This window comes from Amblyomma maculatum, chromosome 10 (genome assembly GCF_055883805.1).
Source record: "Amblyomma maculatum isolate TAMU_Amacu chromosome 10, ASM5588380v1, whole genome shotgun sequence".
Lineage (NCBI taxonomy): Eukaryota > Metazoa > Arthropoda > Arachnida > Ixodida > Ixodidae > Amblyomma > Amblyomma maculatum.
The window spans coordinates 65,650,216-65,675,539 of record NC_139353.1 but is presented as its reverse complement, the minus strand read 5'-3'; the positions used below and the strand labels follow the sequence as shown (position 1 = coordinate 65,675,539).

Genomic DNA, 25,324 nt, shown 5'->3' with positions numbered 1-25,324 from the left:
AAGGGCCATGTCGCTGACAACTTGCCAGTGCGATGTTATTCGTATTTAAGGTTTTAGATACCACACCCACCAACCAGTTCTAAGAGAAAAGGGGCGGGGGGGGGGGGGCGTCTAGTTTCCCGATTTCAAGATAGGAACGAATAAGGGCTCACAGCGCACGATGCCCAACAAGCTACGCACTGTGGGCTTGTTTCTCCGCCTTCCCCACTAGCTCACGGAGCTGCTAATGAGTCTGTTTTGATTGTTTTGATATACAGGTTATATTTTTATGCTTTTTTTTGCCGAGCAAAACTTTTTGCTCTTCTTTTCAAACTTTGGGTAACTATATTTTTTACATTTGGTTGGTTGGTTTGCGGGGTTTAACGTCCCAAAGCAGCTCAGGCTATGAGAGACGCCGTAGTGGAGGACTCCGGAAATTTCGACCACCTGTGGTTCTTTAACGTGCACTGACATCGCACAGCACACGGGTGCCTTGCTTCTCGCCTCTTCTCGCCTTCTCGCCTTTTACATTTGGGAATGTTCAGTTTGCCAAATATTTGTTACAGCAACATGTCTTGAACCGAAGCTCGTCAGGTACAAACTGTAGTAAATTTGCTTTTTTCGAGTCATAATACGCAGTTTTAGCCGTTAACAATGTATTTTTTGCACATTTGATCGGATCAATTAAAACGTTTAGTAATGAAATTCTCTACGTCGAAATATTTGGTATTCGTGCATATTCCAAATGTCTCTGTAAAGTGCTCTTGGGATATTTAAAAACACTTTTCTGAAAGGTGCTGAACATTGCACATGATTTGTTTATTCATTCAAGGGGAATGTATTTGTAAACGAAGCAGGAAAAGTGATTTTCCCGCACTCTTTGTAGCGAAAGAAAATATAGTTTGTTTCATCCTATTAGGCACTGCAGACCGTGAAGCACTGAATGGAGCTCCATGCCATAACCAAACAGTTTAGATACCCTACTGACAGCGAGTAATTCTCCTTTTGTCAACATGACTCTGATTACCTGCTGGATGCAATCTCCACTGAAGCCAGAAAATTACCAGGTCTTTAGGCACTGCGGCGAATGAGTACCAGTCTGTACGGGCCATTACTTTTCGCTGTGGCTGAACATCCCAGGGTTTTGTCTGTGAGCAGAACACAAAAAATCAATTTCATTACGTTATAATAGTGCAGCTCTTCCTTGGAATAGGGCTCCATAATATATTACATAATGTAGCTGTTCGAGTGTCTTCTGTATTCACAGAACGCTTCAGACGCATGAAGGCATATCATGAAGGCTGATATTCAGTCGCCAGGTTACCACTTCACTGGACATTATGCTGCCCATTAACCCTGACAGTGAGACTATACTTGACGTCAACATCGGCAATTATAATTAGCACGCGGATGAAGCGCGGAAACGCGGCAGGCAACGAATCCACCATCGGCAGCTGCTCGAAGCTGACCGCTACAACCTAGGACGCCGCTTTATTACCTACACCACAGGCGAATAGGTGTAGGTCTGGACGCCCGTTCATTCCAGTGGGCTGTTCAAAGCAGTCCCATGCTTTACTTCCGCCCTTACCGTGATTGTGCGCAGCCTCAGCGACATTACACAGCAAGTTGCACAAGCCTCACCTGCCCGCTCATTGCACAGCGGTAAGCTCAGCGACGTTGTGTACCTTGTGCGAATGAAACGCTATTACGAGCAACCTCTCGACTAACATTCAGGCTGAATATATTCCATTACATATTCTCAGATTCGAGGTTTACCCTTGTACACATTTTTTCTCCGCTCTTCTATCTGGCGGTAACAACGCATCTGGGTGAAGCTGCAAACTAGGGGGACTCGCACGTGTGATGGGTGTACAACACTACAGACACTATTCGGTAGAAGTATAGGGATTACAGGGTGGACCAACTCTTGGTACAGTGGCTGAACCGCTAAAGTCTTTTTCCGCACTTCAGAACTTGTACAGTCCTGTAGAGCTATTACAATATTAAAGAAAAATGTTTGTCCAGAATGACATATAGTTCACGAACAGCATAAAGTGCGAAGTTTTCACGCAACCTCTTTGAATCGAATACTCCTAACCTCTAATTTTGCTCCTTTCAGCTTTTACAGAAAGGAATTACGTTTCGTCTGGCCATGACAACCTTTGCAACTCTCAGCAGCCCTACCCTTCGTTGTGTCACTGCTAAAACGACTGAAAAAGATGACAGCCGTCTTGAAGTTACCGAAGAAGTGCAATACCAGATGCAGCCAGGCAATTTATGGTAAGTTGTCATAATATTTAGATTTATATATTGTGCGCTGTAGTGTAGAGAATTTCGTGCAACAAATAGAACTTCTTGCACAATTATTCGATAAGGTGTACATTACCAGTCAGCTTTCCCTGAGGCATACGGCGACTGTAGTCTTTTACACTTGGGAGCGTGGTCTTCATTCCGCATACTTGAAAGATATGCATTGCATTGGGCTGTGCAAAAAAATTAATAGGCACAATGCCTTAAGAAGGAGCAATTTTATAACATATTAAACGAGATCGCCTGTGCCTACAGCTCCTTGGCTAAGCGTCCTTCTACTCTACTACGGTGTCATGTCTCGCTACCGGCTCGTACTGCAACACTGTTCTCTTCTTCCCTCTGGATTTGCCCAGAGGAAATGATAGAGGCGGCACAGATACAAAAGCCCGAGACACAGCAGTGCTTCAATTACAGCTAAACTTCATAAAAGGAAACACTCACAGCACTATCAAATGGACACTCGCAATTAGGCACACAGGACAGGCGCTGACTCCTACTTCTTTTTCGCAACAACACCAAATTGAAACGTCTTCAAAACCCAATGCTCCTACACCCAACGCAACTAGCTCAGCAATTAGGTTTACCAGCAAAACGTTGTTCGTAGGCCTGTTGGTATTCCTTTTGCGAGTGGCAGCTGTTGGTGCCGTTGCTAAAGGATGGTTCGTCAATTTCGGCTGCAGCAGATGAAAGACTGACGGCAAGATCAGCAGCATTGTTAGCGAAAGGGGTAGAAGTTTCTAGGAACAAGTACAGGTGCTCAATCAAAAACTGGAGAGAAGAGTGTAGCCCGGCCAATATGAAGTATTAGTATGCTGCTAACAACTTGGTTGCCTTGAGCAAGCTGGAATTATTGGTTTCTCTTTGCTACTGCGTTATATGCACGCAAGTAATCATAAATAACTTTAATCAGAATCGTCTTCGCTGCAGCAGTGAGACGCTCATGACAGAAATGCGAAGTGCGGCAGTGAAGGGCCGCTGCTCTCTGGGCCGCCGGATAACTGTACCATACTCTCGAAGAAAGTCAATACCGAGGACAAGATCACGGCATTGCTCACCCAAAATGACGCAACCGATGGCGAACTTGTATTCCTTTACCTGCACACGAGCCATACACATTTGCTCCCATGGAGCCGTGAGGGGACGTTGGGCAGCGTCTTGAGAACTGGGAGCCATAATGACGATCAGAAAGAATGAAGAACGCTGCTCGGTCAGATAGTCTTTCGTAACTTGGACCATCGGCCATACCGGGAAAATGGAGTCTGTAACATAATAGGAGAACACTCGGACCGATAGAATGGACTAGGCTACGCACATTTAATACACCCTAAGTGACACAAACACTAGCACACAAAACTAACAAAACAACACAAAGTGCGAAGACTACTAATGCGCTCTACCTGGGAAGACAAGTCTACTAGCATTCGGCGTTTTTGCTCGTGGTTTTGGGGCAGATGAAGCGTTGTGCATGGGTTCAGTCAGTGGAATCCAGGTAGCAGGCACCGAGGGGGCGTACGAATTGATCAGGCTGCGTTCGTGAAGGCGTCGTTGCCGTTGTCGTGCGAGCTCTAGGCACAAGTGCCCGCGGAGGTGACGCTAGCGATGTTGGCGTTGTGGGCACCACCTGAATGGGCGGCAACAGCTCCGGAGGCACCCCTGACCATTGCAGGTGGTTGCTACAGCCGTTTACTCTCCGCATCGGGCTCAGGAATGGGCAGGAATTCTAGGGTGCGACACAGCAGAAATTGAGATCACGGGAGCAGTATACGGCATTGCTGTCTTTCAGCCGAAGTGTCCCTGACCCGCTGGAGACCCCGCTTCTCTATTGTACCCCCGGGCCACTCTGTCCCAGGCACTTTCACAGCCTTTATTCTTGGGTTAATGCATGTCATGCTTATCGTCACCCTCGTCGTCTTCTCCAACCTTTTTTAAGTTTACACTTCATTTTCAATCTTCCTATAATACACAGCAAGGACCCCCCTCTCAAGAATTTTTTTACTTAAAAGCTGCTCACATCATCCCCGTCCTCAAGCCTTCGATCCAACCGACTATTTTCTGGGGCAATTCCGGACAAAGCACGCAGCACACCGCATATGTCAAGCACACGCTGAAATCACTCCACTGACACCGCACACCAAAAAGCATTTACGGATGTCCACAAAAACCCTCCTTTGCATGAGAACACAACAAAAACACCCATCCCAGCCAACCTGTTCACAAAAGTTGTTTAGTTGGCTTTACTTATGAAGCTCTTTTCTATTCAGATCCTTTTTCCGAGCGAACAAAACATTTAACGTCACTCTTCACTCTGGACATCTACATAGAACTCTTGAGTGATTCTACACACAGTTTTCTGAACACCCTGGTCTCCGGCCGTAATGGTGCCATGTCCATATTTTTCGGTGACACCGGCTGTGGGGCCCGCCTTCCCGAGAGAGATATTGCCGCAACATTTTTTAATGTTTATTTGTTCTTTTCCGGCAGTTCCCGGCATGCGGCCTTATCACTATGATTCTAGCACACAGAATGATTCTTGTATTTTTGTTCATGATCATTGTAGCGACACGCTGCTATATCGTTTCCTTTTTCGCAGAAGATGTTTTTATATGTATCTGGAAAGATGAAAAGATCCCTGCAACGTTCATGTGTTTCTAAAATTTTCAAGGGTATGGTAGTCCCCACTACCTGTTTTACTCGATCTTTTCTACCCCTCCTAAATCTTGCGCTGACGCGCGAAACGGGCATACTTTGTTCGACAACCACCGATCAATACTGTTGCTATCGCCGCCGCAGAATCGCTTAGTTTTCTGCGGGCGCAAGTCGGCCAAATAAATAGTTTCTTTAGTGCACTCCCTGACTCTTCATTTGTATCTTCGACCTTGTCACTACCATGCGACATCTGGTGGAGGTGCTGAGTATCGGCTTACCCTTAAGTGAAAACAGCAGCATCGTTCCTGTAGCACTGGAGGACCAGTCTGCCGATCACAGAGCCAGCCGCCGAATTCAAGGGCTCTATTACGAACACGTTTGCCTTCTTAAGCCCATTCGACCGCACAAGAAGGCCCCAACATTGGCAATGGCCATGTCTAGTGCACCGGTTGTCTGCGTGCAGACCCGGGAGCCCCCCCATTTTCCGAGGACCGCCTACAGAAGATTCGGAAGACTTTATGGAGCTTTTTTGCCGCGTGGCAGCATTCAATGGCTGAAACAACGCTACAAAACTCAGGCAAGTGCACTTGGATTTCCAGGAACTTGCATGAACCTGGTTCGAAAATAATGAGACTTCTTTGAAGGATTGGGAGATAATCAAAGCTGTGCTTTTGACGACCTTCGCATGTTCCGCCAGAAAAAAAAATAGTCGAGGCTTTCCTCCAATAAAGAATTCAGCTCCAAAATGAGTCTGTCCTAGTTTGCATCGAGGAAATGAAGCACCTATTCCAGCGAGCTAACCAAGCATGACAGAGGAGGAGCAGGCGAAACAGCTAATGAAAAAAGTGGAGGCATCAGGTTTTTCATTCCTTGACAGGAATCTGCCCGACAAAAGAGGCGTCGTCTTTAGAGAGGCCTATCATGGTCCCGCATGCGCCAATGCATTGGACCACTTGAAGCAGTCTGTAAAATCCCCTAAGCCTGATTACCTACAAGCGTAGACAGCTTGCGACACCTTATCCGCGAGGTCGTTAGGGAAGAGCTGTGCTGGCAGCTGTCATCATTCCAACAATCTCAAGTACATACACATGCGCACGTCGTCTGTCAAGACCTGCTGTAGATGCTTGGGGATCCTACCTTGACGGATATAATGAAGCATCATGAAGCACCAATGTACGCCACTGCCGCATGCAATCCTGCACCCAGACCGGCCCACCAAGCCAATAAGCCATTCTGGTCTGCGATGTGCGACGCCTAGAGGACTGTGAAAAAGGACCCATTTTCCACTGCGGTGAGGCAGGCCACATCCTACGCCACTGCTCATAGAGATGCATCGGCCTGCGTGGTTTCGCCATCAACTCCCCACGGCTCCGTCCTGGCGAACGACTACGTGAAATTGACGACTCCTTGCGCAGGGCAAAGTTCGCGTCGTCAAGCCGCCCATCCCGCTCTACGTCGCCGTGCCGCTCACGATTTGCATCGCAGGGCCATAGTTATGTCCAAGAAGGGTCTCCTAGCCTCCGTAGGGAAACATAGAGGCAGCAAACTTTGGAGATGAGGCTGCCCAACGGCAAAAAATGGAACATCCTTCACCGCAGACCACAAGAGACGACGACACTATTTTACGACGACTCATTCTTTGAAGCCTACCTCGACGATGACGCCCACATGGTTTAAAATGACACAACACGACATACCATAACAAAACAACATCGACGACAAAGAGCCAGACTTCAAGTCGACACCGCTGCCCAGCAAAGTAAAAACGATGTGCCTCGGTTTTGACCCCAGTAAACGACGGAACCGAGATCAGACACGAAGGCCCACGTGTAATGCGAGGATGCAAGCAAGCGACCTTGAAGTTTCTATTGACGGTCGCGCAGTCACTGCCCTAGAAGACACCGGACCGGACTATTCAGACATTGGCGCGCTGTTTGCCTTCCAGCTCAGGAACGTTACGACCGCTTGGGATGGCCCGCTAATTGGCTTCGCTGGTGGTAACCTCATTACTCCATCGGGGCGATGCACTGCAAGAATTACCGTATATGGGCGTAGTTAGCCCACGAACGGCCTGGTTGTACAGATGTGTTCGCACGATGCGATTTTGGGCATGAACTTCCTAAATAAACATATGGCGATCATCGACCTACGATCCAAGCTCATCAAGCTCTAGGCGGAAAAAGCCATACCAGCCATACCATGACCGCGATGAAACATGTCGCTGTAATCGTGCGTGGCACCGCGATCAAGTGTCGTAGTTTGCGTACGTAGTGCAGACATCGGCACGGCTGATGGCAGGTTGCTCTTCGACACATTTGTTCTTGGATCAAAGTCTCGGGGTCGCAAAAGGCATCGCTAACTTCCGGGGAGGACAAGCTCAATGGGCTGGTAACAAACTTCAAGAGGGTTAACAGCTGAGTTAGTTAGTTTTCGGATATCTAAATTATTTTTAGCGCTACGGGGACCCAACACAAGAAAGAGGATAAAAAGAGGAGCGCCTGTGTTGTCCTTTGTCTTGTGTTGTGTCCCAGTTGCGGTAAGAAACTTCACAGAAGAATACCGGCATCTCAACAAGGGCACGACGATTGCTTTTCTAGACGAATTGGCAGGCATACTATATGTATTCCCCGTCTGCGACTAATTTCTGGAAAATGCGCGTTACCAAGTTTGTCAGCCTACAGTTGACATCAACCTGGCACCACCCCACAGCAGAAAATACCTTATTCGGAGTCTCCTGTAAAGCTACTGGTAGTGTTTCTCGTCAGCGTCGAAGGTGCGACAAACACCACTTACCAAGCAATGTATTCGAACGGACTAACACGCTCGACCTCTGCACCGGAGCCCCTACCGCACATCTACATGAGACGCCAAGCCATCTGCGAGCAAGTCGAGTACATGCTTTGTGATGACGTCATCTAGCTATCAGAGGCCTTTGGGGACACCAGTCGTGTTAGTGAAGGAAGACGGGACATTTCGTTTCTGCGTCTCTCATCACCGCCTAAACAGTATGACAAAGAAGGACGTCTGGTCTCCTCCGCGCACCGACGACACATTCGAACATGTGAGCTCTCAAATGCTAGACAGTTCTCATCGATGGACGTAAAGAGCGGCTACTGGCAAATCGAGCTCGATGAAAGCGATCGCGAGAAGACCACGTTCATCACATCAGACGGCTTCTTCCGGTTTAAGGTAATGCAATTCGGCCTCTGCTCCGCACCCGCCACGTTCCAGCGAGTAATGGACACAGTACTGGCTGGCTTGAAGTGGCATATTTGCCTGATGTACTTAGACGATGTCGTTGGTTTCTCTGATTTTGAAGACCACCTGCGAAGACTTCCCACACAGCGCGACGGAATCAAATCGTTAGGGCTAATGCTGAAAGTAAAAAAGTGCCACTTCGCTTACAAGGAGCAATTGTCCCTGGGCCAAATCGTAAGCAAAGACGTTGTTCGTCCACACTCAAAGAAAACAACAGTGATCGCACAGTTTCCACAGCCCCCGGAAAAGAGAGCTGTGCGCTTACTATTCGGGCCATGCACGTATTACCGACGATTCGTTCTACAGAGGAAAAAGAACGCGCAGTAAGAATAATGTCGCAGGCAAAATTACACACATCGCGCCGTGAAAATAAAATCTCTTCAGTTCCTAATTGAACCTGTACTTATCTGAATTTTTACGGCTGATGGCATTGTGTTCCAAAGAGAGAACGATGTGAAATATAGTTTGCTTTCCGTAATTAGTTCGCACTTTAGGTAAAATACTAGGTAGGTAACACTAGGCGCCAATATGCAGAGACATAGACCTCATGAATCGGAATATTGCTGCGCATAATACAAGGAGGCGACTTGTCAGTCAAAATATTTTATCATGTGTGTCACCACCGCTACCAGTCTGTACATGAGCACCCAACGTAACCACGTCACAACTTCACAGTGTTCAAACCAAATACCTTCAAATTTTGTGCGAACCTTTCTCTATGGAAGCTGTGCAAGCAAAAACTTGCGGGAGCAATCGAATCACTGGGGTTAGATATTCAAGGGCTCTATAGGTGACGTAGGGAAAGTTTCAACTGTATTAACTAAAACTACTCCGCGTCTCACAAGAAAAAGTAAAAATGAAAGAGATTGAAGGATAACAAATTTCAGATGTATTGAAGAGGTCATTGTACAGTTTCCCCAATCGAGATTCTCTTAAATATCAGGGGCTCATCACTCGCCAAGCGCCTCACCTGATGAGTTGCTTGGTGGTATGCCATCTTCCCATGCCCATTTTCTGCTACTACAATCGATGCAATCTTCAAAGGTAGCAGCCGTGAAAATAGCAATCTTCTTGACACAACTGGCCCGCTTCAAAAGTACTCCAGCAGTCTTTTGCATATCTCTACATGGAATAAATGATTGAATTAGGTACTTGTTAAAGTGCTGTGGACTAAAACCATTGTCATAGAAAGGCAGCGAATTTCGCCTGCAACAGGAGGGAAAAAAATACAGCTGATACAGCGTTTTCTTGTGGCAGCTCCAGCGCGTCGGTTTCTCCTTCGTCGTGATGCGGAGGAGAAACCATATTTTTGGGAACAAAAGGTGTTATTCCGGAACGATATTTTTTGCCAATATAGCTGAGAATTGAGCTTTTGTTGCATCGGGTGATACAGCGCAGAGCCTAATTGCTCATGACGCATAGTGGAGTCTGAATAGCGACAATGCAGATGGCTAGCTCGTTGGATATGACTGTCAAGGTCGAGAACGCGAAGAAAGCGTCGCATGGCGTGTGTATGGTATACAAAATGCGAAAGATTAATGCTAATGCCCTCAAGAAAGCACTATATTGATCTCTCAGTCACTCTCTTTAGGGGTTTGGCCTTCTTTCGCAGCTAACGTAATTCGAAGGAACGTAATATTTGACTTGCAGTCGACAGCAAGTTCGTGCTCCATTTAAAGGTGTCAAAAATGGGGACAAAGGGAGACGAGCAAATATATCACAGAGCAATTTCTTGAGTATACACTGGCGCGTTTTATTGCTGGAAACTGCGGCACTTAAAAAATCTATTTGGAGTGCAAAAGTTGAAGAAATCTGTGTTCTTTATTTTGTAAGACGCGCTTCTAAGCGCTGTGTACTCGTCCCCAGGTTTTAGAAAAATGCGCCATATGGAAACTTTACCCAGCTTTACAAAATAGTTTCATAATGTTCAAGAATATACTCGATTTATATAAATGAAAATACTTTTTTACAACGTAAATGGTCAGCATTCTAAAGATCACACATTCAACGAACTCAGAGAGCATAACAATTGAAAAATAACAAAACTACAGAATAGAAAACTGAGTACTTTGCTTTAGTGCAAAATGTAGAGCGGAATTATAATTTGTACTTCATCTGTCCAAACGCCGGCCACTACTTATCCTTTGTACCAGTCTTTTCAAAATGCAACTTTGGTTGTATTGTGTTTCCCCAGGCATGTGTTTAAAGACAAAAAAAAACATCTGAAAACATGGAATAGCATAACAATTCACATTTACCACAAATATTCTCGTAGTTCAATTGCTATCCATGTTATTATGGCCGCAGCTAGGCGCTTAACGGCTGCGCAGAAATAGCAACGAACCAGTCCATGCATTTCTGGAATTCTAGTGCGTAATTTCTATCCGTATTTTGTCGACGAGGCAAACGGCACACTACTGCTGCATCGACGAGGTCCGTCGTTAAGAAAACGTCATCGTGGAAGTCTCCTGCCTCAATAAGTGCGGTGCAAACGCATGTATTTTAATGTTACTAGGAGCAGCACGCTATAGAAAACGGAGGAGTGGACTGAATACAAAATTTAATTCCAAGGATACATGGTGACTGTCTCGCATACGTACTAACGGTTTTGGTCATGTGTTTCTATCTGCTTCAAAGAAACGGGTAGGGCGCGGGCAACGTGCATAATGTTTTGTGCAATGAGGAGTCACAAAACTGAATTTTACTGTGTGTTTTTAGCATTGTTCCTCAGTAATTCCTGAATGCTGACGCTGCAGTCCTGTCTTGACTACATACGGAGTCATTCTGCCTCTTTCATTCGAACGCGCAGAGGTAGGAGCAGGAAGGAGATTGTGTAGAAGGAGGAAAGTGGTCATGCGGATAACGCAGCGAGACAGTGGAGGCAGTCAAATGAAGGGGCTTCAGAGGGGTCCCACAGTAAGTTGCTCGTGATCGATGCCAATATGATGGCTTTCCTTCATATGCAATGAATTACTGTCGCGCCCGGCCATATCCCGTAGTACACCCCAGCATGCAATCAGATTATCATCAATCGCGACATCATTTTTGTGATGATCATACCACTAGCCAGCACCGCCCGGCAGTGAATTCCTTTGGTATGTGGCTATAATGGTCTGGTATGATAAATGATAGTTGTGAAATTTAAGTCCTCTTCTTTGCAGTCACTCCGCTACTAAGTTACCAGTGTCTTATATGCATTGGGTACAACCGAAACTTAGTAATTTTGGTTGTATGATTATTAGTGCGGCGAGAGTACACAACCGTAAATTGTGGGATTCTCTTTCTCTTCTAGGCATTCATTTCGACAAAGCTTTCAATTTAAATGTGGAAGTGAGGGATACGACATAATGACCAGCGTTGGAAACAGTAGTAAGAATCCGTATTTTATCATGTTCAGCGCTTCTCTCCTCGTAAAATAGATAAAAATTATATAACAGCTATTGAAACAGTACTTCTGCTCTGCAGTAGTTCCTACTTCCAGGAAGCTCCGCCTTCACACATTTTTGACCCAGTTTTAGAGATTCTATTTACTCACATACAAAACTATAATTTAATATCGTCACTCAAAGGCGATGCACTGGCCCACAATATATAAGCTCCTCTGAAAGCAGCGCAAAACAGAAGACGAAAAGGAACAAGAGACGACACGAGCTTACTGTTCTATCCGTCGAAAACAATAAAACTCAGCTGACATCATTGCTCATGAGGCATTTGTACATGCAAGCAAACCGCTGCATATAGAGGTGGAACTTAATATATAAGTGTTTAGTTCCGCGTTTTTTAAAAGCCAGTAACATGGTCATATATGGAAACAACATGCGTGCTCCTGGAATACAGAGCGGTTGAAAGCAGATCCAGATAAAGACAGAAATCGATTTTCTTCCTCAACGTGCTTTTAAGGAGTACTGTCCTGTGCAGATCATCGGAAATACGTTTGATAAAGGAAAGCTCATAACGAACGAAATAAAATGTATTTCTAAAAATGCCCTATTTTAAAATTGTGGAAGGTAATAACACTAAGCTACTTCTGTTTGACTGTCTATACAGTGTTTACTAAACTCATGAAAACAAAAAATATAGCAGTTCGTATAATAGGTGCATTGTTATCGACTGTAGTTCAAACACTAGCTGATATTTTTAGGCCATATACAGGACACAGATTACATTACACTTTCTAAATATGAAATGTTCACCTAGTATAAAATATTTCTAATGCCAGCGGTTCCAAACAAATGCGCCACATGAGTTTCTCTACTTTTAACTTGGAAAATAAGCCTCTATATAGCCGATTAATGAAATGTTTGCTTCGGAGTGGCTCATGTGTTTTACAGGACGCGTGCTCAACTCCTGCCGAAAAACCCCCAACGCTATCCAACCACACTTCGAAAAGAGACTTTCAAGGCCGAATCTGAAAAGCGCCGGCGAAAACATAATGTCGGATTCGGCAACGCTGACACTCATAGACATAACACGTCTGTTTGTCGGAAGATGACACCTTTATGCTGTGCTGCAAACTGCATGGTTCATTCAAAGAAGAGTCGTTCAACTTAGCTGAAATATTGATAGATGCTTTTTAGGACTCTATGTGGCATATCAAGATTTTATTGGCTCAATGCTAAGGCTGATATTGTGATTGGTTGTCTGCTTGATTATTAAGCAGCGATTAGTTTATTATCAAACACAAGCAGCAGTGTGTACCCACATAATTTCTAGAGCCGGTCTCTAAGATTGAACACTTGGGGTGATGTGATTTGTACTGGTGCGGATGCATTATCTGATGCAGGAGAGGTAAAAACTTCATTTAACAACAATTGAGTCAGACGCTACGCCCTATAGTACAGGATCCATCTGGCTGTTCCCTCTAGCTTGGCATGCTCTACTAGTCGAAGCTGATCAGTGGGTTGCGTGGTCAGAAGGATCACTTCCCAGAAGGAGGGGTGGGGTTTTTATTGAGAGGAAGGAAAACATGCTGTCGGATTTGACAGTACTGGCAGATGCTCGTAAAATGTCGGAGCTTCCTTCGTGGATTTGCATTCTGGTGTCAGTCGTGCTACACGAAAACAGAGACTTCGTGTGAACGACGTCAAGAAGACAGGAATAGGACGCTCTATTTGGCGCACCTATATGGTTGAAACGACGGAGGGATACAAACGTACGGGTATTTAAAGTGAGATAATTAGAGTCGCCCTTATCACGTTTACTCGCAAAGTAAAGCTTGAACGTTCTCCTAATTGCTTACAGGTATGCTCGCGCTTCTATAAACTTCATCATCATCATGGGCCGACCTATTTCCACTGCAGGGCAAAGGCAGCTCCCATATTCTTTCAATTAACGCGATCCTGTGCTAGCTGCATCCACTTGATCCCTGTGAACTTCTTATGCTCATCTCCCTCCTTAACTATGGTGCTTCTATGGCGCCCCCTAAATTGCTTTCGCCATACGCAGCACTCAATCAATTCTGCGTCCTGCACGTCAAATAACTAAATATTTTATCCTGCTCATAATCGTAGTGTGTCAACCTCTGAACACGAAACCCTGATGATGTGCTTTCAAAAAGAACCACATATACAAAGGGACCGTACTGTTATAGAAAGCAAGGGCAACGGCCCCCAACCAAAGTTTTATGAGTGACTAACATTTTACAAGGTGAATATTTCTCTATAGTGCAAGGAATACTATAATATATCACATAAAATCACTGCATGTGTCCTATGCGCGTCTTTATCATCATATTCCCCCAAATTTACCCAAATGCTGGTCAAATGCCTCTTCTATATTCCTGAATTGAGTGCGATCTTGTGACCGCTTCCTAGGTCTTGATCCCCACATTCTTACCAAAACGATGCACGCACGTAACATTCACATCCCCCTCCCACTGCTCTGGGAACCTACCCTTTGAATACAGTCTAGACACAAGAAATAGACACATCGAGGAACATAATTGGCAGCAGTGCGAAACATAATTTTGCATTAATGCAGCTAAACAGCGTTAGCTGCTCTCTTGCAATATCGTTTTTTTCTAAAGACCGCATCCGCAATGCATTCATGCTAGCGAATCATATTAAAGTGTAAGAAATGTATGCCACTGCAGCTGCATAAATGCGCTTAATTGCGCAAACAACACTTTATTGTAAAGCATAGTAATGATCTCTGGAAGTAGAATTCGACAGACGGAGCCATTTCGTTTATTATTGCTACATTAAGTTCCAATCAATGTCAGTAGGCTCTGATTAAAGAAGTTGTTCTGTCCACAGGGTGGCTGTGCCTTTGATGTAAGAATTGCGCGAGCTTCACAGCTATAGCGAAGGTTACTATATTTTTTCGCTTAGTTTATAGGGTAATTGTTCCAATCTTATTTCCGCTGCAGCTCTACGCCACATGGTATCAGTGCCATCACCAGCTCTTCCGCCATGTCATTCTGTCTCCGCATCCGCAATAGGACCTGGTCAGTGGATAGTACTTCTTGTAAGCAAGCGATGGTTAGTTAATTAAAGATTGTGTGCTTTGTCCAACATTCTTCATTATTGGCATTATATTTTGCGCACAAGTCCATGTAACTACACGGCCACCGTGGGTGTCCTTCAGTGCTTTCACACAAGCTCATGTACAAACTTGTTCCGCAGTGCCTACATGCTTTTTGCTTTCCATTTAGTCAAATATTTTCTCTCAGCCCATGTAATCTGTTACAAGTGTCGGTTATATATACGAAGGATTTTTCTATAAGTTTATTGATAAGCGGATAAAATTAGTTGAACAGCACATTTTGCAAATATATGCCTCCTATTGCCTGATATCACAGGTTACTTGATTTTTTGGCGATTACTTCAGTAAGTGCCTCGTGAGTAACAAAATGATAAAATGATCACCTGTTGCGCCTCTAGGGGAAGCGGAACCAACTGGGTGCATCGCTCGAGGAGGAGGGGGGGGGGGAGCGTGCGGCGGGTGAAAGCTGGACGGACATTGCCAGGAGGAATGGCAACCAGTTGCTCTGCGAAAAGTGAAAATGCGTTTGGTGCCTGTCGATCAGGCAAAGAGCCCTTGATCACTAAGGGCTGAATAAAAAACGGAGACTGGAATGCAAACACGTTGGCAAGGACGTTTATCAAAGTTCTTGTTACAAATTAAAAGATAACAAATAATGTTTTTATTGCTACTATAAGTTAAAGGGATGTCACAAGCGTAGCAAACATAAAACGTATGCAAGGCCTATCACCAGCTCTTTTATAGGCCTCGATCCGTTCTTTCTCCAACATGCGATGGTTATTGTGAAATACAACACAGTTCGATACATCAATTTCCTTGTGTGCCGTCAGTACGCATTGGCAACGTTTGAGTCCGGATTTAGGGTAAAGCGTGCACCCTGTCGTGCACCATTTCGACGGAATGAAGACGTCGGAAGAGAAGTGTACAAGATGATGCAAAGAAAAATTTTCGCCTACATATGTCTATCACTGTTCCGGGTTGGTGAAGGGCTCTGCCTGGCACTGATTGAAAGCTCTTGAATGCCTTGTAATAGGGCGTTTATTGACGCTCAGATGGAGAGCTGTGAGCAGAGGACTTTGCAACGGCGAGCCCAGCGTACTTCTTCTTTGTCTTCGTCGCACAACGCACTGGTTCATGTCGATGGCTGTGTGCTGACTATCACATTACATTTTCCCCCCGGGTAAAAAAAAGGAGCCATCCTGGCGACTCATGGCGCGGAAAGCACAGCGGGGTCATAGAATGGCTTCAATCTGTTCACGTGAACTGTTTCACGACCACGGCGACGCAAGTCCGCAGAGGGCGTGACGGGCTCAACTACGTAGTTGACTGCAGATGTTTGCTGGAGGACCCTATATGGCCCGTGGTAGCGAGCAACAGACTTCTTTGAAAGGCCATGGGTTGTGGAGGGCACCCAGAGCCACACCAGAGAGTTCGGGAGATATGACGAAGCTTCGCCGGTATCACGGAGGTATTTTTGTTGCCACTGATTTTCTGCTGTGAGAGAGCGGGCGAGCTGACGGCATTCTTCTGCGTACGTGACGGCATCGGATAGCGGGGAAGATTCGGAAACGTCAGGGCGGTAGGGAAAAAGTGTGTCCGTAGTACAGGGTGGCTCGCGCCCGTAAAGGAGAAAGAATGGAGAGAATCCAGTAGTGGCCTGTGTCGCGGTGTTATATGCGTAAGTAACAAACGGTAGAACTTGGTCCCAATTGGAATGGTCGGTGTTCACGTACATAGCCAGCATGTCACCGAGAGTGCGGTTGAAACGTTCTGTCAGTCCATTCGTCTGAGGGTGGTACGAGGTAGCGGTGCGGTGTATGATGCGGCATTCTTTCAGGAGAGCCTCAAGAGCGTCTGATAAGAAAACGCGTCCGCGGTCACTGAGCAGTTCGCGAGGGGCACCATGGCGAAGGACCAGGTTTTTCAGAATAAAGGCAGCCACTTCGCGTGCGGAAGCAGAGGGCAATGATGATGTCTCAGTGTAGCGGGTCAGATGATCCACTGCCACGATAATCCAGCGGTTGCCAGCTGAAGTTGTAGGAAGGGGACCGTATAGATCTATGCCGACACGATCAAACGGACGGGCAGGACAGGGCAACGGCTGCAACGAAGCAGGAGACTTGAGAGGAGTTTTTCGGCGTTGGCAAGACTGGCAAGAGCGGACAAAATGGCGGACAAAGCGGTACATTCCACGCCAGAAGAAGCGTAGACGCAAGCGTGTGTAGGTTTTCAACACTCCGCCGTGGGCGCACTGCGGATCAGTATGGAAAGCAGCACAAATTTCGGCGCGGAGATGACGGGGGATGACTAAAAGCCATTTCCTTCCGTCGTGAAGATAATTGCGGCGATAGAGCAGCCCGTCACGAATTGAAAATTGGTGAGCTTGGCGGGCAAGCGCCCTAGACAAACGACCTGGAGAGTGACTTGAAAGTCCAGAAGTGTAGATATCCATGGGTCGCGCCGCTGTTCCGTGGCCATGTCGATAGTGGCAAGCGAAGACAAATCGTAGGCGCAGACCTCATCAGACAACGAAGAGGGAGGCAGCGGTGAGCGCGAAAGAGCGTCCGCGTCAGTATGCTTGAGGCCTGAGCGATATATGACACGAATGTCATACTCTTGGAGGCGAAGAGCCCAGCGAGCAAGGCGGCCGGACGGGTCCTTGAGGGACGCCAGCCAGCACAGAGCGTGATGATCAGTGACCACATAGAATGGTCGGCCATAGACATACGGACGGAATTTGCCGATGGCCCAAAAAATGGCCAAGCATTCTCTTTCCGTAACAGAATAATTGGACTCTGCCTTGGTCAAGGTGCGGCTTGCGTACGCCACCACATAGTCTCGAATACCAGGTTTGCGTTGGGTGAGAACGGCGCCTATCCCAATACCGCTAGCGTCAGTGTGAATCTCAGTTGGCGCATTCGGGTCGAAGTGGCGGAGGATGGGAGGCGGAACCAAAAGACGGCGTAAAGTGTTGAAGGCGTCATCACAAGCAGGTGTCCATGCGGAAAGGTCGGAGCTACCGGAGAGGAGCTGGATGAGAGGAGCAATAATAGAGGCGAAATTTAAGATGAAGCGGCGAAAGTAGGAGCACAGGCCGATGAAACTTCGTAGCTGCTTCAGTGATTTCGGGCGTGGGAATTCGGCAACTGCAAGAAGTTTGGTGGGATCGGGAAGAATGCCATCCTTAGAAACGACATGACCTAGAATAGTTAGTCGGCGAGCAGCAAAGCGGCACTTCTTCAGATTCAGTTGGAGGCCGGCGGTGGCGAGACAAGTGAAAACGTCCTTCAGTCGGAGCAGGTGGGATTGAAAATCGGTAGAAAAGACTACGATATCATCGAGATAGCAAAGACAGGTTCGCCACTTGAATCCGCGAAGCACAGTGTCCATGAGGCGTTCAAATGTGGCCGGGGCGTTGCAAAGCCCAAAGGGCACGACGTTGAATTCATATAATCCATCTGGTGTGATGAAGGCAGTTTTAGAGCGGTCAGCGTCATCCATTGGCACCTGCCAGTAGCCAGATCGTAAATCCAACGAGGAGAAAAACTCGGCGCCCTGCAAGCAGTCCAGTGCGTCATCGATGCGTGGCAGAGGATAGACGTCCTTGCGCGTGACCTTGTTGAGCCGGCGGTAGTCGACACAAAACCGGAAGGAGTCATCTTTCTTAGGTACCAACACAACTGGAGACGCCCAGGGACTGTGGGATGGCCGAATGACACCACGACGGAGCATGTCGTCTACATGATCAGCAATTACTTGGCGCTCCGAAGCCGACACGCGATAGGGGCGCTGGCGCAAAGGTGCGGTTTTACCGGTGTCGATGGTGTGCTCTACGACAGACGTGCGGCCCAAGTGAGTTTGAGGAAGGTCGAATGAAGAAGCGAAGTTCTGCAAGAGGGCGACAAGTTGATCACGTTGCGCAAGTGGAAGATCAGCATCAATAGCATGTTGGAAAACGTCGGAGGGCGTCGAAGCGGTCGCAACATCGTAAGAGCACAGACTAACTTCGAAGGAGGGGGTTGAGTCAGCAAGAGTGGTGATATGACCGGGATCAAGCTCTTCAAGACGTCCAATGCATTCGCCACGGAGCAGAACTGCTGGGCAAGAAAATGGGTTCGAGGCGTAAAGTGCACTCTTGCCGTCTTGAATTTCGAGAACTGCGAACGGAAAAAGGAGGTAGGGATGACGGGAGGCGGCTTCGGAAGGTGTAAAAATCGCAGTCAAAGGAGTTACCCACTCACAAGACAGTTGTACGAGGGCAGCAGAAAACGGAGGAATGTCGGTGTCATGGGCGACGAGAAGTTTTGCAGTGCGGGGAGGGGTATCGCAAAAGGGGGCATCATAGAGGGGGGCCAAGGCAATTTGCGCACGAGCACAGTCAATAACGGCCTGATGAGTCGATAGAAAATCGTATCCGAGGATGATATCATGCGAGCAGTTCGGCAGAACAATAAACTCGATGGGGTACAAGACGTCTTGAATGAGCACACGGGCTGTGCAAGATGCGGTGGGGTGAATGTGCTGTGATGAGGCGGTGCGGAGCGAAAAGTCGGAAATCGGAGTGGTCACTTTGCGAATTCGACGGCAGAGTGCTTCACTGATGACGGAGACGGCTGCACCGGTATCGACGAGAGCGAGAACTGTGGCGCCTTCTACAGAAACTTTGATAGCATTAGCGGGACGACGCGGAGGACTTGAGGAATTCGAAACAAGCGCAGTTCTTGCCCCCGGAACTGCGACTGTTAGTTTCCCTCAACGGTGCTGGTAGGACGTCGCAGCATTGGAGAAAGCTGATCGACGAGTGGCATAGGTTTGGCGATCTTGTGAGACAAATTGAGAACCGGGCGGAATCATTTGCGAGCGTGAGTCGGTATCGTACGGGTAAAGTCGAATGTCAGGCTGTGAAGGTTGGAGGCGCTGGCGACAAAGGCGTGCAACGTGGCCCGGCCGACCGCAGGCATAGCAAATCGGAAGGTTGTCCGTAGTACGCCAAGGTTTCATAGGATGTGGGCGGAACCTTGAGGGCGGGGCTTGGAACGAAGGCTCAGCATGCGGCGGTGAACGGTAGGCAGGGACCTGCACGTAGGAGCCAGACGTGGGCGAAGGTGGTGGCCTAGCCGTTACTTGGGCATACGTGAGAGGTGCCGTCACAGGCGGCAGCACGGGGTTCGACGGCAAAACATCAGCGACGTGTTCTTGCACGGCACGGCGTATAGTAGGGGCCAAAGATGGAGCCAGTTCAGGAACGAGGCGGCCCGAGTCTTGAAAATGGGGAAGGAGTGAGAGTTGACGTGCGACCTCTTCACGAATAAAATCTTTGATCTGTTGATTCAGCGGGCTCCCTTCAGAAGTTGGCGAACCACCCAGGGCTAATGCGGATACGCCTTCGTCGCACACACTGGAGCGGCGCCTAGAAGCGCGCCGCTTGCGGAGCTCGTCGTAGCTCTGGCAAAGCTTGACGATTTCACTAACGCTGGTGGGATCTTTCGCTACCAGCATCTGGAAGGCGTCCTCAGTAATGCCCTCGAGGATGTAGCGGATTTTGTTCGCTTCCGGCATGGCCGGGTCGACTCGTTTGCAGAGATCAACGATGTCTTCTATGTAGCTGGTAAAGGTCTCATCAGCGCGCTGAACACGATTGTGTAAACGTTGTTCGGCACGAAGCTTACGCACTGCCGGGCGGCCGAACACTTCCGCGAAATTCTTTTTAAACGTCGACCAAGATGACAGGTCAGCCTCATGGTTGCGAAACCAGAGGTTCGCCACGTCCGTCAGATAGAATATGACGTTACTGAGCTTGTATGAGTCATCCCACTTGTTGTAGCTGCTTACTCTTTCATACGATGACAGCCAGTCGTCGACATCTTGATCGGCCGTGCCACTGAAGATGCAAGGGTCACGCTGGCGCACGACGCCAGAACACACGATCGTGGGTGGAACGGCCGGCAGCGTCGAAGTGGACTCGTCTTGCATGGCGGTCGTAGAGGGCAGTGTACGGCTTCGCAATTCCAGTTTGGATGGGATCGTTTCCGGCACCTCCGCCAATTGTAATAGGGCGTTTATTGACGCTCAGATGGAGAGCTGTGAGCAGAGGACTTTGCAACGGCGAGCCCAGCGTACTTCTTCTTTGTCTTCGTCGCACAACGCACTGGTGCATGTCGATGGCTGTGTGCTGACTATCACATTACAGCCTGTAAAACTGAGTCAGCTGAAAGAGATTCTCTCGCTGACCTGAGATTTAAGAACGCGCTCACAGCAACCGCACTCCAAGCATCAATCCAGGGAGTCCAAAGGCCAAAGCTGCAGCATAATAAGGACTTCCAGTAGTGACATGTAAGAGGTGCTATCACATTTGAAAATGTCACGTATTGACCATGAGGTGTGATGGCCAGCTCACACGACAGCCTTAACATAAGCGGTGTACTACATCATAGAATGTGCTCGAAAGGCACGCATCGCCTCATACGTAAATCAGGTACGCAGCGACTGGAAGCCTGAGTTTCGCGCTGGCTACGTTGCGGATGCTTCGCTCGCACACCTGATTGGAGAGAACGAGCATCAATATTATGCTGAGGCGCCATGATAACCTTCGAAGAACCTGCTGCAAGAATGCCCACATCTCGAGTAGAACCACAGACGTTGTGAAAACGAATACACAGAAATTCGGCAATTTTGTACCGTAATCCTTGACCACGATTCCTACCTGCCATTCATGATACATGTTTTTACTTCTATAAATTCCCTGCTAAGGATCTTATCCTCTCAAAAAAATTTTGACAATGCGGATACTCAGTCCTGCTCCATTCATTGCCACAAACCACGAAATGCTAGGCACGCCTGATGATACGCTCTTTGTTTGCATTAGCAACAGTTATTGTTCCCCATATGAGCTGCGGCGCCCAAGGATCCGCCTCTTAAACCTATAAAAGTATTTTGCTACTCTAATATGCCACACAAAAATTAGTGTGGTACCGCTGTATGCAAGTGGCAGGAGCCACTCAGCTGATGCATTTCAGGCTCGGGAATTGAATGCCTCTTGCAGTTGCAGCCATTAGCGACATTAGAGCGTCACTGGGGCATTCACTCAACCGGGTGTCAGTATTCGACGCTTGGGAATGGCGTCGTCGAATACTTCTGGAAGGTATCTTCATGCGGTATGCGTACGCCCTGTAATTACAGTTATTTTCGAGCAGTCCTTGCCCTTGCAAGGCAAGTAGCAGTGGATCTACATTAGCCTAGCACCATCTGCTTTGTTGATACTGAGCCAGCGCAGAGATGCACGCAACGCTCCTGAGCGGCAAGCGCTAGCTCCGAGAATTGATGAGGTAAGGTGTAGAGCGGGACCTGGATTTGTGCAGCGTGAATTATCTCATATTTTCACATATATGCCCTGTGTTGCTGAACGTTCAAGAAGACGACCAGCAACAGTGAGGCAGAAAGAAGATGAAGCTGTAGCAATGGTAGTTGGTGCTAATAGAAGGTTGGCACTTGCCAGAACATTCACACAATTAAGTCATAAGCAGTTGTGTCTCCAGACCTAACCTTCTTGCCACGTATCATTTTGATGGAGGTGAACAAAGATCCATGTGCGCACAGATTACCCCCTTACACTGCAAAAAGCTGGGTTTGCGCAGTGACCACCAACTACCTGGCCTCACAGCGATGTTAACTATGGCCTCTATGACCTCCGAGGCAGCCCCTACCACCGCGGCAACTTCGGCTCAGCCAGTAGAGCTCACGACAATCCGCCATCCTCCCATCTTTAATGGCGAAGACAAGACAGAGGTTGACGATTGGCTGGATGAGTAGGAGCTCTGCAGCAGGAACAATCACTGGGGCGCGACCAACATGGTGGCCAACATCATTTTGTGGGAACAGCTTGCAAGTGGTTTAAAAATAACGATGAAGAGCTGGTGACGTGGGAAAGCTGTAAGCAAACGCTTCAAGACTAGTTCAGGGAGCCCTGGGTGGGCTCTCGCAGCAAAAAAAGAACATTCTTCTCGTCCCCAATTCCTCACGGATGCCTACCTTGCCCACATTCAAGAGGCGCTGTGTTGTGCTGCAGGGTGAACAGCTCCATTCCACGATGGAAAGTGACAAGGTAGGGCATATCCTGAAGGGTATCGCGAATGTTGCGTTCAACGTCCTGTTCTGCATGGATTGCTCTTCCGTCGACTCGGTGCTTCAAGTCTGTCGAAAATTCCAGCAGGCTAAACAACGATGCCTCGTATATAACTTAGAGAGCCTTCCAAACAGGGCAGCTACATCATCCCGCAAAGATCCGGCCCCTTTGCTACATCCTTCTTATCCAACGAACATGACACGGATCACCCGGAGAGAATTCGAGGCCTTAGCTCCTACACCATTTACGTCTCCGCTGCCCGACATCGTGGCCATGATACAGGCCGTATTTGGCCAAGAACTTGCCAAAGTCGCCCACGCAATCATCGCACCCTGCTCCTCTAGTGGCGGCTGCTATCGCCAGCTAGGCTTCCCCACGTCGATAGGTTAGTCATAATCCTGCATAGGGGCGCCCCTCAGACGACAGGCCAATTTGCTTCACTTGCTGTGGAGCCGGCCACACTTCGCGGTACTACCGTAGCCGTACCTTCATCACCCCTCTATCGTATCACAACGGCGACAGTCAATACCACTATGGACCTCGACGCTTCCTTGCCAAACCAGAGGAGCCTCGTCCCGCCTATGATGGGCCTGAGTACTTTCTTTCTCAATAAGATGAGCCTCGCAACCAAACTGTGCCCCTGCCCGTAACTCCAGTCGATATCCGTCCCCATAGGCTCGTCGATCCCGTTCACCGGTATCTCGTCGCAGCTTCTCCCCGTCGTACGCCGGCATCTACAAGGAAAACTAGCGAGTGCAGCACCCGTGAGGGACGCTGCCTTAACGACCCGGACTGTAACTTTGGCGGAAATTAGGCAATATAGAGCTTTTGCCACATTGGGCAGAAAAGGATATTCACAGAAAACTTGAGAGCCAAAAGTTAAAATATGCACGAACTTTCACTGCTTGCGTTGACTGAACCACGAGCCTGAATGCGTTACGAATTTGCTGCGTTTTTTAAGCAAAATTCTTCAGTTCTGCAAGAAGGTAAACATCGCGAATTTATCGTCCCAGTGAAGTGCAGCTGCGATAGGTGCATAAATATAAATTTTCGAGCGAAGCTTGACAGCGCAAAGCACGAGAGACGAGATGGTAGGAAATTGAAAAACAGGCTATCGCTACCACTTACTCTGGGAAAAATGCATTTATTGGTACGCTAGGCATGGCGTTTGGATATTGCGTCCCTCCCTCGCAACAAGTTTCGGTGACCCTTGTAATGCCACAGCAGATCGCGTGGTGTGTTTTCACATCCTTGACATTGATTTGGAACGAAAAATGGTAGGGGTAACATTAAGAGATAGGAAGCGTGCAGAGTGGGTGAGAGAAATAACTCAAATTACTGACATTCTAGTGGAAATCAAGAAGAATGAATGGGCATGGGCAGGACATGTAGTGCGAAGAGATGATAACCGATGGTCGCTTAGGGTAACAAACTGGATTCCAAGGGATGGAAAGCGTAGCAGGGGGCGGCAGAAAGTTAAGTGGGTGGATGAGGTTAAGACGTTCGCAGGGGTCAAGTGGATACAGCTAGCACAGAACCGGGTTATTTGGAGAAATATGGAAGAGGCCTTCGCCCTGCAGTGGGTATAGTCAGGCTGATGATGATGATGATGATGACATTCATTTTCTTTTGCTATAACATGATGCTGGCGCTTTTCCACTATTTTGCCGGTCTTCAGGTAATTTAGCCGTATCAATCCCTCCATGATGTTTTAAAAAGCAGCAGATACCAGACCTTACCCAGCTGCTTTCAAACTTTTCATTGCTGTTAGGGCCTTGTCTATGTTTTTGTACGCTTCCGAGGGACGATATTTGCTAGCATTAATGTCACTCTCACATTTACTGTCTCGTGTCTACTCGATAAAACGCTCAATAGCACCACAAATACTATGCCACAAGAGACAGAAATAGTAACATTCATTGACTGTTGTTGGCAATACAGAGGGCAGAACACTTCCGAACTTCTGACTACAGTATTTTGGGCTAACCTAGCAGCGGCTTAATCTATTGTAACCGCCATAACAAGAAAAACTAGAGTAAGTTCACATAAATATAGTTATGTGAGCTTACTGCCAGCCCGCTGTTAAACGGATTTTGCAGTTACGATCGCTTGTGCGGCGAAAACATATCTGACCCAAGAAACACAATAACTGTAAGCAAGTAATTCACCGTAAGTGGCTGCATTCTTCTCAGTTTTGCTACTTATATATGTTGAAAAAATTGGTGGATATATTAATATAGCAAGGTGTTCAACATTTCAAATTTAGGAATTTAGGTTTGGAATATACATCCTTGGACTGACTGAAATGTGTTCGCCGATTGTCATGTTGATGCAATAAAACTAATTTCTCATTTCAACAATCAACAGCTGTGCCTCCAGCAGGTTATAGATTTCTGTGGGCGGAAAAGGAGTGCACTGTAATTACATATTTTAAAGTTGATGTTCCCAAAGGAGGTAAGTCAAACCACATTACCGCGCCTTCAAATGCATTCTTTCTCCTATTTTGAAGGACCGCCTGCTTATAGC

General features: G+C 47.4%; 1 long non-coding RNA gene across 1 annotated transcript; it reads left to right on the top strand.

Annotated features, from left to right (window-relative positions):
* The first annotated feature begins 2,102 nt into the window (after window positions 1-2,102).
* Window positions 2,103-25,252, top strand: LOC146176714 (uncharacterized). The gene is made up of 3 exons (XR_014701204.1): window positions 2,103-2,259; window positions 11,486-11,562; window positions 25,166-25,252. It is a non-coding gene; the product is annotated as an uncharacterized LOC146176714 (long non-coding RNA).
* Window positions 25,253-25,324: the final 72 nt, after the last annotated feature.